Source organism: Rattus norvegicus, chromosome 5 (assembly GCF_036323735.1).
Source record: "Rattus norvegicus strain BN/NHsdMcwi chromosome 5, GRCr8, whole genome shotgun sequence".
NCBI lineage: Eukaryota > Metazoa > Chordata > Mammalia > Rodentia > Muridae > Rattus > Rattus norvegicus.
The window spans coordinates 138,859,942-138,875,625 of NC_086023.1; the positions used below are offsets into that span (position 1 = coordinate 138,859,942).

At 50.1% G+C, this 15,684-nt stretch overlaps 1 protein-coding gene across 2 annotated transcripts in view; it reads left to right on the forward strand.

The window, feature by feature from the left end:
* Hivep3 (HIVEP zinc finger 3) overlaps positions 1-15,684 on the forward strand; it is a 402,467-nt gene that overhangs the window by 249,350 nt on the left and 137,433 nt on the right. The window lies entirely within an intron of this gene.

The following is a 15,684-nucleotide window of genomic DNA, read 5'->3' on the forward strand; positions in this document are numbered from 1 at the left end:
AGATCTTTAGAATTTCCTGATTCGATTCATTGAAATATGGACTTGTACAGGCACACTTTATTCCCCTGATGCCTGATCCTGGCCACTCTGCCTTCTGTTTCTACCAGTCTAGATACCTCGTACAAAAGGAACCATGCAAGAGTATGTCTTGCTGTGACTGGTTTCATTCCCTTAGCGTGATGTCTTTCCTCCACTCTCCTCACTTTGTCACTTACTACAGGGTGTCCTTCTTTGTTAAGGCCATGTCTTACTTGGTTATGAGTATAAATACATACCCGTGGATAGCATGCTTTCCTTATCAGTGGAGCTTTGTATCCTGCTCTGTGACTACCAGGGTCCACACTGTCACATATGTAGCAGTACAACATTGCTTTGAGATTCATTTTTAACACATACCCAGCAGAAAGACTGCTGCCTGACCACACAGCACTGCTGCCTTGGGTTTCTGCAGCCTCTCTGTGCTGTTTTCTACAGCCCCTGTTCCTTCTATAACCCAGCAGCAGCATGCAGGGCTCCGATCTCTCCTTATGACCTTGAGACCAGGGTTTGCCTTGGGTCCCATCAGTGGCTCGCTGACTCCTCCTGTAAGTGTTGTATACACTGGACTCTAGGGAGGTCATATGCTAGTGCTGATGCCCACTGCTGGGGCTGGCTGACTGTCACTGCTGGGGCTGGCTGACTGTGGTGTTCCTCTGGAGTCAGCCAAAGAACAGACAACACCGTCAACCATCTCCATGGTGAATTTAGTAACTGCTTCTCCTGCTCTGCTCAGAGATGATTGGTCAAGCTGTCAGACTCAAAGGAATGCCTGTGTACTCTGTGTCACAGATGGAGGCCTGGCATTTGAAGGTGGATAGGGGAGGTGTAGGAAAGGCCACTTACCTGGCCACTGTATGTCTGTTATACAGAGGCCCCTGGTCTTTGTTTGCCTGTTCCCCAAGTTTTAGTCACATGTCATTCCGTCCTGTGACTACAGTTTGGGTCCCCAGAGACAGACGTTTCGAGAACCCAGAGGCTCTTGAGACTGGGTCTCTTGGTGAGGAAAAGAATCAGTGTGGGGCAGTGAGGTCACAGGAGGTAAAATGATAGGCAGAGTCTCAGTGTGTTGTAGACAGGGGAACTGCCCCTGTGGGTGAGGGAATGAGTGTTGGCTGAAGGTCAGCTGAAATTCTGGGGTAGGTAGGTCCTAACCAAAATGGAAATCCCCTGCCTCCACCTCTGAGCCTCACTCTTCTTCTTGGCTTCTTTTCCTTTTCTGCTTGAATGCTCTTCTCTTACTTAGTTTACTTGGCCAAGTCTTCCCCATCTGCCCCCCTCCAGAGCTTCTCTGTCCAGTTCAGACATCCTGGGGTGCCTGGATATTCCCCTGTCCATGGTGGTGGCGGCACACTGTGAGCCTCAGTTCCAGCCACCTGGCCGTGGTACTTTGCTCTATCAGAAGTATGCTTCCCAGGGCTGAAGAAGCTGCTCAATTGGTAGGGTGTCTGCCTAGTCTATGTAGGCCCTGAGTTCAATCCCCAGCACCACATAAATGGGGTCTGGGTGCATGTATGTAAACTCGAGCTCAGAGGGCAGAGGCAGGATGATCAGAAATTCAGTCATCCTTGGCTGCACAGTGAGTTCGAGGCCATCCTGGGCTATATGGAACCGTATCTCAAAACCAAAGGAACATGTTTCCTGTCACTGCTCAGGAGCCTCCTGTGTGTCCCGGATCTGTCTGGGTGGTTTACACCCAGGCAGAGGGATGCCTTTTAAAGCTTGCTTCTTGGCCCCTACCTAAAGCTCACAGGAGCCTTCTCTGATCCTCCTTGGCCTTGGCTCCTGCTGTCAGTGACGTCAGGCCACATCTCCCATGCTGTTGTCTCTGGGGGGAGGGGGGAGAAATGAGCCTTGCGCCCTTCTGTTGGCATGTATAGACGGCTACTTGTGGGATAAGCCTGCTGCTATCTGGGCCAGGACAGCTACTCAGATCCCAGCAGGTTGCATCTCTGTCACCTACAAAGAGTGTTACCACTGTCCTTCAAGATCTACCTAGAACTGAAACAACAGCAAGCATCTGGGGTGCGTACCCCACTGAGCCCTTGGCCTGTTATCTTAAATCCTGGGGCAGACACTGAGGTGTGTGCACTAGCAGTCCATGATTGAACTGAGGCACAGAGCCATGGACTGTCTGTCTGCTCCACCGCAAGCCATCAGTGCCCTCTAACCTGAGAGCCTGTCATCCTGAGCCCACCACTGGCTGTCCCAGTGGGTCCATTCAGTACATTATATTCCAAGATCTCCATGGTCTAGAATGGACTAGAGGCTGCTGAAAGTCCTCAAAGTCTCATGTCGCATAGCATGGTGTCCTCTGCCACCAGATGTTATCGTTTTGATTCTGAAATCCCTAGATTTTGCTCACAGATTCCAGGACCTAGAATCTGTGTGTTCTGTCCCCCCTTCTGGGTCTTCCTTAGATTGTAGGCTTCTTGAGGGCTGGAGAGATGGCTCAGTGGGTAGAGTGCTTTCCTTGCAAGTGTGAAGAACTGCATTTGATTCCCCAGCACTTATTTTAAATGCTGGGTGTGGTAGCACACACTTGTTATCCTAGCACTGGGGAGCCAGAGGCAGATGGATCCTTAGAGCTCTCTGGCCAACAAACCCTAGCCTGCTTGGCAAGTTCCCAGCCAGGGAAAACTCGGTTTCAAAAGCAAAGACAAAAATAAAGTGGATGGCACCTAAGGAACGGCCCTAGAGGCTGACCTCAGGATTCTGTACGCACAGCTGCACACACTCCTGCGTGTGTGCATGCACCTACAATGCATGCTCCCTGAGAATGTCTGGGTCTCTCCATGCAGCTGGCACCTGGGGTAGGTGCTCCGTCAGTATGTGTTAACCAAACAACTCACTTGCCTGCCACTCTGCTTTTCCATATAACCAGTGTCTGACCTCTGGCCAGAACCCATGCCTTGAAATGCATTGAGCGAATCATGCTGTAACATATAGGCCCTGGACCAAGGACAGAAAACTTCCCTCATCCCCGCTTGCTCACACAACTGCAGTTTCCCACCCATCTGAGTCTGTCTTCTCGTTGTCTCTAGGTCTGGCTGTGATGCCTCGCTATGGAAGCCCACGCTTTAACCAGGCCTTCCCTGTCACCTCCTGTTCTCACTTTCTCAGCCCTTTCTCAATTCCCAGTTGCTTCCCCAGTGCTCCCTGCTGCTTGATAAACTTTTCCTTGTTTAACTTCCATCTCTTTCCCCCCTTAGAATGTGAGTTTGGGGGAAACAGAGGTTTGCGTTGTCTGATTCTATTCTTACAACTGTGCTTGGCCCATAGCGTGCTCCTATAAAAACTGGTTAAAGGAGGAAGAGGGGACAAGATACAGCCTTCCTAGGGATACACCTGCCCACATTAGGGTGTCTAGAAACAGTGGCACTGGAGACAGCTCTCTGTGTTTCCTGAGCTCCTAGGAAGCCCAGGTCTGACACCTCCACCAAGGGACACCCAACCTCACGTCCCCTGAGAGAGCAGGACGGAAAGCATCTGGTGGCCTGTCAAGGGAGGACACTGGAGTAGAGGCAGGCCTCACTGTGCTGCGCACACATGTGCTCCATCTCCACAGCAGGCTGCTCAAGGCCTGAGCTCTGTACCTGGGGCTCAGCCTGTAGAGAACAACCTCATCTGTGATGAGAGGGACGGCTTCCCAGCCTGGCTTCCAGCAGCCATGGCTCACTTCTTCCTGCCTTGCCCAGTCTACCTGTTCTACACCACTCTTTACTGCCACAGAACACAGCCACAAAATCAGGCAGTCATGGCTCTAGCCCAGCCCTGCCCAGATCTACCAGTGCACCATTACCTGCCCTCTGACCAGGGCTCTGCTGTTTTTCTGGAAGGCTATTCCATGTCCTCTCTTCCAGAAAGCTCTCTGTGACCACACATACCATGAAACCTCTCTTGGAATCTCCTATTAGAGGATGTTTTGGAATCAGCATGATGCTACACACACACACACACACACACACACACACACACACACACACAGAGAGAGAGAGAGAGAGAGAGAGAGAGAGAGAATCCATACAATATATTTTGATTATATTCCTTCTCGTCACCAACTCCTTCAAGCTCCCCATCCCCATTTCATGTTCTTTATCTCACACATAAACAGAACAAAAAGTTCACGCACACACAGAAGTGAATATGATACCTGCCCTGAAATGTGATCAATATACCCACTGCCATTACTGTGAAGCTCCTCTTGTATACAGTGGATACCCTGGGCTGTGGGGAGCCCTAAAGAGACCTTAAATAGACTCGCCCTCTATCTATCTTGAGATGACCGAAGAGCATCGTGAACACAGGTACTGCCTGTCGGCTGTGAAATCCTCCCTTGTCTAAGCTCAAGCCTTCTCCCGTGGCCTGGCCTCCTGTGCTAGGCCCACTAGCATCCTCCATCCAGGATCACCCCATGGCTAGTTCCCCATGGGTCCTGCTGTCCCTTCCTCTCCTTGTCACACACCTGCTTTCCTGACCCTTTGCTCAGGCCATGCCTACATAGACAGGCCTTCCTTCCCCATCTCTGTCCTCAGACCTGTAGGAAGTCTCTCCTTTCCTCTGGAATCAGCAGAGCCCTCTGTTCACAATGATCCACCAGTGTCCCTCATAACCCATTTCTGTGTGCCGGTGCCTCCCTGGTACGCGCCACTCTGTGTTTCATTGAGCAGATTGATTTGAACTTGAGCTTGGTGTAAAGTGCCAACCAAGATGTCAGGACCCACAGTGAAACAGGGCACTGAGGGAGTTTGTTCTCCATGCCCAGTGGGCACCTTAGTAACTCCAGCTCACTGAGGCCCATCCATAGTTCTAAAGCTATCACTTTCAGAGATGGTGAACACCTTGTTCGCATGACAGTCTGTGACAGCCTGCATGGGAATCCTGGATTGGCTGACTTCAAAGCTTTTCTCCCCCATTGCATGACTTTGACAGATACAAAAGCAGATGGATGCTTCTAAAACCTGCTACCAGCAAAGTACAGTGGGCATCTTGTCTGACTGTTTGCTGCTGTGTCTCCCTATGGGTGTGGTGCAGCTACCTCAACTCTGTCAAGCAGCTGTCAGGTACATGAGGGCCCATGGGTCTCCCGTATAGCTCCCCTCACCTGCTGTGGGTCTCCTCCAGGCCCCCTGGGCCCAGCTGGACTTCTCTCCAGCAGCATGAGAAGAACCGCCACCCATGCTGAGCCACCTGCCATCCAGGCTGCAGATTGATAAATGTGTCTCGGGCTCTTCTCTCCTGACCATCTGCCTTCCCTGGTGGTCCCCTGGGAGTCCACCGGGCTGCTGAAAGCTCTGAGATTGGAAAGAAGATGCTATTTGGGGGCCATCTGCTTGAGAGGTGCCTCCGGCTGGGGTTCCGCAATGGGGTGGGGTGGGGGGAGCAATCTAGGCAGTGGGGGTTGGGGAGGGACTGCCAGGAAAGGACAGCAATCAGGGGCCTGAGAGCTACCTTTATTTAGGCACAAGGCCAGAATGAGCCAGTTCTCTTCAGAATTAGGCAGATCCATGAGGTGCCAGGTCTGGCTGATGCCTGGACACATTGCCAGGGCAGATGGTGCCAGAGGGCACAGGGAAGATGGTCTGAACCTTGCCATTTTCCCCACCTAACTCTTTACACACACACACACACACACACACACACACACACACACACACACACACACTTAAAATTGGGTTGCCAGTGACAACCTGGCATATCATCTTCTTTTTATATTATTCTTAGCCCCTCTGTTGCCATAGCAACTGAACAATGCTTTTTAAATATAGCAGTTAATTTTTCCAGCTTCAGCAACAAAGTTCTGGTATTGTCCAGAAGGCCAATGGCTGGTTTCTCTCCGGGGTGACAGAACTCCCAGGCTCTCCTCACCACAGGTCAGTCCCCGGTGAGCTGGGCCTCAATGTCTTTGAGACTGGCAGGGACCTTCTGGGTCCCCTGTTTCCTGTTCTGGCCACCTTCGAGTGCTAAGGAATGGAGAAAACAAAACAAAACACAAAAACAAACAACAGCAACAAAAACCCTAGGTCCTGTAGTCAGCAACCCTTTGCCCCTTCTCCCTTGAGCCTGAAGAGTACCATTGGTTGCCAAGGACAACAGCAGTTGCTGAGTGACAGGAGGTGGGGGGCACCTTGCCATGGGAAACACCCACATCTCTGTCTCTGCCTCCTTCCTGTCTGTTTCCTTTCCTCCATCCCTTCCCTCCCTTTCCCCTCACCTCCCTCTCACTTTTGCCTCTTTCTCTTCCCCTCCTCCCTACTGTCTTGAATTATTGATGGTAAATTCCCAGCCAATAACATCAGAGGGTTAAAATCCATAACCAGCCTCCCTCCAGTCTCCCCTTGGAGCACCCTCCCTCCCTGAGCCGGTGAGCTCATCCGAGTCATCAATCATACATCAGGGCTTAAGAACCCTTGCCCCACAGTCCAGCCCCTGAGCAGCCAGGGCAGGAGGTACCCAGGGAAGCAGAACTCTTGAAAGGAGCTGCTAGCTCTGAGGCCATGACGGGGTAGTTGGTAGCCTGCAGAGGGCCACTCCCTACCTGATGACCAGAGACACCATTTCTGGTGCTTTTGGCTCCCTAACATCCTACTGGGTGCCCTCCCCCAGGGGGTTAAGCATTACTCATTTCTCTGCATCCCGGAACTCAGCATGGCAGGATTAAAACAACACATAAGCAAATCTGGGATACTCAGAGACTGTCAAAACACACCCTAGGCTGCCTGCAGGTTGTAAGTCCCCCATAGCTGGAAAGGACAGCAGGAGACAGAACATCCAGGGAGCAAGACATTGTGGGAAGGACCGTAGGTTACAAATTGAATGAACTCGTGTTTCAACCCATCATTCTATAATGGAAACAGTAGTATTGAAGTCACCATATAATTTTGCAGAGCCTGGGGCACAATTACCGTTCTCATTCACAAATACCAGTTAACTTTCCCAGCATCATTTAGAGAAGAAAGATGATTCTGAACCCAGAATTCAACCTGCCCTGTCCTCCAAGTTCAACTTGCATGGTAGCCCAGTGTGGTTCCCTGCCGGATTCAGGCAGATGACTCTGGCTGCTCTCTGGGAGCTGGTAATCATCATGTTCAGGGCCAATAGTAAATACAGGAAGAAAAGACAAATCCAAGCCTGGTGGTTCTGGCATGGAAATCTGTGTACTCAGAAGGTTGAGACAGGAAGTTAGCAAGTTCAAGGCCTTCCTAGGCAACTTAGTGAGATAATCTGCTGATGGGGACCTAGGTTCAACCCTCAGTGATGAAAGACAGAGAAGGAAGGAAAATGGAAGCTGGGAGGAGAGGAGGAAGGGAAGAATGGAGGGAGGAGAGAGGGAGAGAGAATGAGAAGGGGAGCGAAAGGAGGAAAAGATGCTGTCAGGGCTAGAGGAACCTTGAGACAGGAGGATGCTCTGGGCTGGGCTGGGGGTGTAGACTGCTACCAGGGGAACTGATGCTAGAGGGCCCAGGGTCTGCATTGGCCAAGAACTCAGCAGGTCAGAGGCTGCTATGAGTACTGCTTGCCTCACTTCATTACACCCTCCCAGTGTCTCTTCAAGAACAGCAATGTCTACGTGTGACAGATGCTCTGCTGGACTTGTCAAGGTCACCCAGCTCACCAGTGGTGGAAGGACCTAAGATGTCTAACACCAAGACTTCCATCAGGCAGGAGGTGACAAAGAGAGAACCAGGCTTGCCCTGTTATGTGTGGGTGATAGAGGGTCCGCCTTTTGGTCTCCTCTATCTATCCTGGCATAAGTCTAGCCTCAGGGCGACAGCTGAAGGGTTTCCCTGTCGCCTTCCTCCCTGATGAGTAGGAAGAAGTAGCTATGGGAGTTGAGGGGGTGATGCATGCTGTGCAGAGCGCTGGGCAGATCTTGGCTCTGTTAGGTTCTCAGTGGCCCAGGAAGCAGGTCAACTCAGAGTATGGCTCTCCATCATCACTCGGGAAAGAACATTTATTTGCACGGACTGTCTTCCTGCTAAAGTTAATCTGTCCCCATTAGCATGGACCCCAGCCATCTGCCTAAAGCATCAGCCAACTGTAGATCTTCGAGTCCCCATATCCCCTCTCTTTTCTCTAGTGCATATATAGCCCCAGCATTCTATCATGCCTTTCTCCATCTGCCCACTACTGTGCCTCAGCTATGAGACCAAACCCAGCGAAGGCAGGCGTTAGACTGCCCTCTGTGTCTCTAGCTCCTGAGACACTTAGGATTTGGCACAGTCGAGCCCCTCCTTATTGAATGATGGCCCAGGAGAAAGAGTGTACCTCCTTCACACTACCACAGTCTTTTCATACTTTCATACTTCCTTTCATGCTTGTCCCCACGATAGAGTCTGTCTCTTTCACTCCTCCTAAGCACAGCACAGAGCCCTGCCTGGAGGAAGGACCAGGGGGATAGTTGTTGAAGCCTTGATCAAAGCTCTTGTTTCCCTGCACCTCAGTTTCCCCATTTGTACACTAGAATTTTGATCACCCTAGTGCCTTGTGAAGCACCCTCCTTTGTGACATTCTGGGATGTGTAGCTGATGAATGGAATTCTGCACCTGCACTTGGTGTGTCAACTCTACAGTTAGCGGCTTGGTGCTCTTCCCAACCTCCAGCGTTGATCACTGTGCAGAGCCTATCTGCCCCCTGAGGAGCAATTAAAGCCCCAGAATAACCCATTGTTCAGAATCAGGTGCCTGGACCCTGTGTTTATCTCCAGTGTGTTGTGTGTGCTCAGGTCCCTGCCAACCACGTGGTGGGCATCTCTGGAACAGCTTGGCCAGTGGCCTCGGGAGTGGCCTCCATGTGGCAGCAGGAACTGATGAAGAAAAGGCAAGAGAGGAAACCAGCCTTTGTGGAGAGCCAGGCATTTGGAAGACGCACTTCATGTCTCCATGAAGCCATGCCAGAAGGGGGTCATTAGCTCCGTATACAGTTGGAGAGTCTGAGGCTCAAAGAGGTCACATGGCGGTGGGACTGCCTCAGACTCATAGAACTTCTGTGGGGCAGAGCTGGGACCTGCACGTGGGACTGTCTGGCCAAACCCGAGCTCTTCATGACCCACTTGGCACCTGGAAGCAGTGGTGATGTGCAGCCATCATTAACCTGGAAAGCCAGAGTCCCGCAGCTGGCAGGCTTGCATTTGAGTCCCTCGTGCCCTCACCTCCCACCCCACCCCATACCTGCTATGCAAATTCTCTCAGCTCTTGTCCGTCTCATTTTCTTTTTGAAGAAGAATAAGTCCTGTCAGAATAGGGGCTAGAGTACTATGCCTCGAGAAGAGAGGAGATGAATCTAACCGTGCCCACTATGTGGAGGGGACGGGAAAGCCAACCCGGGAGGTGGCCGAGTGCAGACAAAAGGGCTGACTGGGCATCAGGCACGGATCTCCCAGGCACTATCACTTAGCAGCCACATGACTTTTGACAAATGGGAAATTTCTTGGGCTTTAGCTCCCTTATGTGTAAAAAGACACAGCAGCTTCTTCACAGCAACCCACTATAGGAGATTCAAGGAGTTACAAAAAGCTGGCTATGGGGGATTAAGCAATAGGGGTTAGTTCCTGAAGCCTGAAGCTGGGAAGTTCTGCATGGGTCACATTCCAGTGACATTCCTGAACCAGGCACTTCCCAGTCTCCTCACTGCCAGCTCCTCTCCCATCAGCATCCTTTCTCCAGTGCCTCTGACTGTGACAACAGTCCCAGGGGCTGTGTGCCTGTATACCAGCAGCATGTGCTGCTACAGAAGAAAGACGCCTTCCTGAGACCCTCATTTTATGTCTTTTCTTTTTTTCCAAATTCTTTTCCATTAGTAAAGAGTCTTTTTCAGAATCTCCAAAACAGGCTTCCCTCCCCACCTAAATATGAGCAATAGATCCCATTATTCAGGACCGAGTCCCAGGAAACTAGAAGTTTCTAGAAGGTGGGTTGAAGCCACTGTTGCAATACACTTAGGCCTGGAGAAGGGTTCAGCCCACAGGGGCAGGCCTCCAACCACAGAGGAGACATGGAATGTAATGTTAAACGTGATTCTCTTATGCTCACGGTTTGTGCCAGAGCTCCTGGTGACACACAGCTCTAGGTGTTAGGGGAAGCCATTGATCTCATTCCCCCTGAGGCCACCAGAGCTCTTTGGTGTGAGCAACAGAAGCTGATGTTATAGGTTGTATGCCACAGTGTATGTAGTAGACAGGTGACATGAATAACGCAGAACTGACAGGAAACCAGGCTGGAGAAACAGTTCAGAAAGTATTCAGCACCTCCAGGGACCTAGAAGCAGCAACTCATCAGTAGCAGCTGCAGAGACAGAAGGGCGAGCCACAGACTTGGAGGTTAGCAGCTTGACTCTGACATGTCTGCTCAGTCCTGGACCTCCCCTCAGCTGAAGGAAGTGGGGAGACAGGGGCTCTGAGTCCCCAGGAATGGAGAGAGGTGACAGGCAGTCAAAATAGCAGCAAATGTCCTCCAAGGCAACAATGACCCTCAGCCAAAAGATGGCATGACTCTTGTGACTCGTGGTCCTTACACTCAGCTGCATGGGGGCAGCAGGAGTCACATAAACACATTCTGTCAGTTCCCAAAGGCACCCTCTGTCTCCCTCATAGAGCAGAGCATTATATCAAACCTTTCTTGCAATCCTCTGGGGGACATCCTCTCCCCAGACTTGTAGACACTCCATTCCAAATCCTCTTTTCACCAGTTATAGCCCAGCTCCTCCTGAGCCTTTCTTCAAGACTGCCTGGATGGACTGCCCACACCCAGGCTGGCCTCCATGCTGAGAAGGTTTGGCTGGGGCTCTGCTTGCCCAGGGTGGGGCTGGCAGGATAAATGCAGTTCTTCTGACAGCTCTCTCACTGGGCCGCCATCTTCCTTCTTTGTAACCAAGGAAGCTGAGGCTTAGGAGTCAGAAGCTTTGCCAGGGACCCAGCTGATTGGTAGTGAAGTATCATTCAAGTCTGTCCCAGGTGCCTCCAACCAACACAGCGTCCCCTCCCCCTGGTTCTAGGCTCCATTGTTCCAGCTCCATCAGGTTTGAGCCTGACCTTAGTCCACGTCCAATAATATGTGAATGCCTGGATGTGGCTGCGTTCCAAGAAAGCTTCGTTCACATAACCAGGGGCGCCCACTGGATGCAGCCAGCATACTGTCCTGTGCTAACCAAGACAGCACTGGACTGCCACTGTCAAGTCTGCCATTCCCGTCTTCTACACTGCCACTGCTCCATGGTGTGTGCCTCCAACCTTTTCCCTTCAACGTATTCCTGGGATGGTGAAGTTGGGATGAGACAGATGTGAGCTTATACCCAGAATCCTAGTGTGTGAACCTGGCTAGCTTCTCTCGAGTCTTCGGACTGCCTGGATTGTTGTCTAAAATGAAGAGGAGACCAAGTACACAGGACAGTCGTGCTGTTTCAGAGTGGTCTTATTCTTTGCGGAATGCCTGTCAAATGTCTTTGTTAAGTTGAATTTCCTTATATTCCAAGGCCTTTGAGCAAAGAGAAATACAAATATCTTTAAAGAGAAGCTATGATTAGTGTCTACCACATGGGAATGAATGAACCAATGAGAGTGAGTGAGTGAGTGAGTGAGTGAGTGAATGAGCCGGTGAACGGAGCTTTGAGGCCAACCACTCCAGCTCTTCCTGTGTTAGTTTTGTGATCTTGAACTATGTGCTTTCCTTGCTGTCCTTTCTGTGGGTCAACATCTTTGTAAAAATGGGCAAAATGAGCTATATATCAATATGCTTTCACTGAGGAGGAAACTGAGGCACAGGCATCGAGTTTGCCCAGGGCCTCACAGCTGGTACACGTTGCCATCAGGGTGCCCACCTGCAGGTGGGGTCAGACGAGAATTAAAGCTTCTGGATCAGTAAATGTTCTCTCTTGAGCAGGGCAACCAACCTCTAGACCTTGGTAGGGAGGAAACTGAAGACAGGAAAGGTGTGTAGCCAACCACGTCAGAGACTGTGACCGACTGGGGGTAGGATGTGCTCACCAGTTGTTATTCACCATCTTGAGCACTTAATAGGAACTACTTGTGTGGGTTCCCTGCTCCATTCACTTGCCCATTCATTCACTCACTCACTCACTCACTCACTGGTTCATCTATTCATTGCCATGTGGTAGACACTGCTCTTTAATAGCCTCTCTTTAACTATCCCGAGGGCCACTTCCCAAGCTGTCACCCCACTTCCACGGAGCCTCATCTACACTAATTGCCAAATAGAGAATGTGTTTTTCACCTCAGCCTTTGAACCACGTGGTGGCACCTAGGCTACTAGCAAGCCCTGGCAAAGGACCCCACACCATGGAAGGTACACTCAGCTTAGCATGAGCCTGGAAGGGACAAACTCCATCAGCCACCTGCTACCGATCCTGTTGCGTTCATTGTCTCCGTCACCATGGGCATCTAACCTACCCAGCATCCCTTGAGGGTGGATGTGATTGTCCACATTCTATAGTCAAGAAAGCTGAGGTAAGTGCACAGGTATGGAGTAACAGGCTGACAGGGTGAGGACTTGAATTCAGATATCTGGCTGCAACCTGTGATCCTACACATTGGCAGCTTGGAGAAGAGGGAGGGCTTGGAGAGCTGATTTGGCATGGTGCCAGGCAGTGGGGCATGCTGTGCCCCAACACCAGTCAGTTGTATCTCTGGAGCCTTCCTAGTCTCTGGTGCCAGACACCCAGCCAGACACCTAAAAGAGCCCTGCTGGGGTGGGACCTATGCTAACTATAGGAGGCACATCACTAGTTGCAATACCTAAACCTTCCTGGGTTTCAGCTGATGTGTGAGACACCATGAATGGATTAGCTCATTTAATCTTCACATCAACTTCACATCACAGCAGACAAATATTACTGTTTTTACTTCGTAGGTGAGGAGATCAAGGCACAGAGGAGTCAGTAGCCTAGCATGCTATAACTGCTCCACAGGAGAGCCAGGCATGGGATCTCATCGGTGGGAGCTCTGTTTACTTGTGTAGCTACCCATGTCCTTGCTCAGGATCTCCCTGCCGTGGTGTAACTTAGAGCATTCCTTTTAAAGCAGACATGTTAGAATAACACCCAGAGTAATTTAATCCAATCCTATGTTGTGGGGAGCACTGGGCTGTGAGAATGTTATATGCTTGGTATCATGGAGCTGTCAGGAAAGAGTCAAGACCATGCATAGAAACTTGGACCCTGTTGTATCACGACCATCACTGCTGTATACCCTTTGGAAAAATTTGTCACCTCTCTGAACCTCAGCTTCTTTATTTTCAAAATGGATTGTCAGTCCTATTCTCCCTGCCTCCAAGCATTTTTATGGACGCTAAATGGGGTGGCAGATGGGAACAAAATGTCAATGTAGGGAAAAGAGCAGTAGACAGGGGTTGGCTAATGTGAAAACTTGGTGTCAGCTTGACAAATGAGTTGTCCTAGTGGCCCCGCAGATCGACTCTGTGAGTGACAAATGGCTCCCTTCAGGAGCTCTGTTGATGTCTTTAGGGTCCCCAGAAGGCTATTCTCCTTGGCCAAGCTGTGGGCTCCCACTCCTGGACTTGTTTTGCATCTGGTTTTGTATGATCCTCCAACACTCTTCAAACAATCCCTTAGTGGTGTCTTTGGGAGAGAGACCTTGTGTTCAGCCCTAGGGAGAGAAAGAGATGAGACTGAAATAGTCTCAGCCTTCAGGAGCTGCTGGTGAGAAAAGCTGGAATAATGCTAAGTACATCGGCAGCTGCTGGGCATTTACTTGACACTCACGGCTCTTTGAGTTACCACCACAAAAGTGTTAAGCAACTGACCCCAAGTTCAGGCAGATCTGGTTACAGAGCTAGGCTTAAACCTGGATAATGGGCGTTCAGACAACACCATCACAATACAGGGACTTGTGTCCTAACAGAGAAGTGGGGCATGGGTGGTGGTTGTGGTGGGGTAGGGTGGTGGTATGGCAATGGTAGTGGTGGTGGTGGAGGTAGGTTGGTGGTAGAGGTGGTGGTGGTGGTGGTGGTGGTGGTGGTGGGGTGGAGGTGGACAGTAGTCTGCCATTGCTGTTGTTGATGATGATGACAATAGGAATGATACTGATGGTAGTGATGATGATAGTGGTGACTGTAGTGGTGACAGTGATGCTGAAGCTGGTCATCATGACTCTGACAGCAGTGCCACTATTGTTGACAGTGATGATGTACTCATGATGGTGGTGATGGTGACAATAATCTCAATGCATGAGTGGATAAGATCATGGATGGTAATGATAGCAGTGATGGTGACGACAGTGAAGCTGCTCCTGTTGATGATGATGATGATATATATGATGGTGATGATAACGATGATGGTGGCAAAGATGCAGTCATAACAGTAGTGGTGATGTGGTGATGGTGATGACAGGGCTGCTGGTGCTGATGACGATATTCACAGTGGTCTTTGGAGTGGCAGTGATGGGAATGATACTGGTAAGATGATGGTGATGATAGTAGTCATGCTAGGGACAGTGTTGGTATAATGGTGGTGGTGGTGGTTGTGATAGTGATGGTGATGGTGATGATGGTGATGGTGGTGGTGATGATGGTGATAATGGTGGTGATGGTGGTGGTGATGGTGATGATGGTGGTGGAGATGATGGTGATAATGGTGGTGATGGTGGTAATGGTGGTGGTGATGGTGATGATGGTGGTGGTGATGATGGTGGTGATGGTGGTAATGGTGGTGGTGATGGTGATGATGGTGGTGAGGTGGTAATGGTGGTGGTGATGGTGATGATGGTGGTGGTGATGATGGTGATGATGGTGGTGATGGTGGTAATGGTGGTGGTGATGGTGATGATGGTGGTGAGGTGGTAATGGTGGTGGTGATGGTGATGATGGTGGTGGTGATGGTGGTGATGGTGGTGGTGGTGTGATGGTTGTGGTGATGGTGATAGTGGTAGTGATGGTGATGATTGTGATAACAGTGGTGATGGTGGTGGTGATGGTGGTAGTGATGGTGATGGAGGTGATGGTAAAAATGATAGTGGTGATGGTGATGACAATGGTATTAGAAATAATGGTAATAAAATAGTGGTGGTGAGGATAATCCTGTTTCTCATTTGTTATTTGTTGAGTTTCTGCAATTTATAATTTGTTTCTGCAAATTTGAACTTTGTTGAGTTGGATGGATGGATGGCTCTGAGTGCTTTCTGCTATCTCATTTAATTATTTTCCATTCTCATTTAATACCTTTCCAATTACTCCTCAGGATTGTGAGCTGGAGAAAGGACATGGCCTGTCCAAGAGCACATGACCAGTCTGAATGGGTCTTGAGCATAAGCAGACTTCACTGAAGAGCTGATGCTCTTTCTATACCTGGATACCTGACCAATGGGCCATGGGTCTGACTGCTGAATGAGTATTCAATAAATGCCCTGGAGCATGAAGCTCAAACCCATGAGATGTGAATAGTGTCCTAAATGAGTGTGTATGCAACCATTGTTCAGATCCATATGGTGATGTTGTGATTGCCCAAATCGGAGTTAATTGCAAAGGGTTGTGTTGCTGTTTTGTCTCAATGAGATGCTAAGTTCTTGGTCACCAATAGGGGGAGCTTTGAAAATAATTTCAAGGAAAGTGAGTCTATTAGCTGACAACAGAAGCAGCATTCACTGTCCTGTACATGTTCAAGGTGCTTTGACAGGCATGG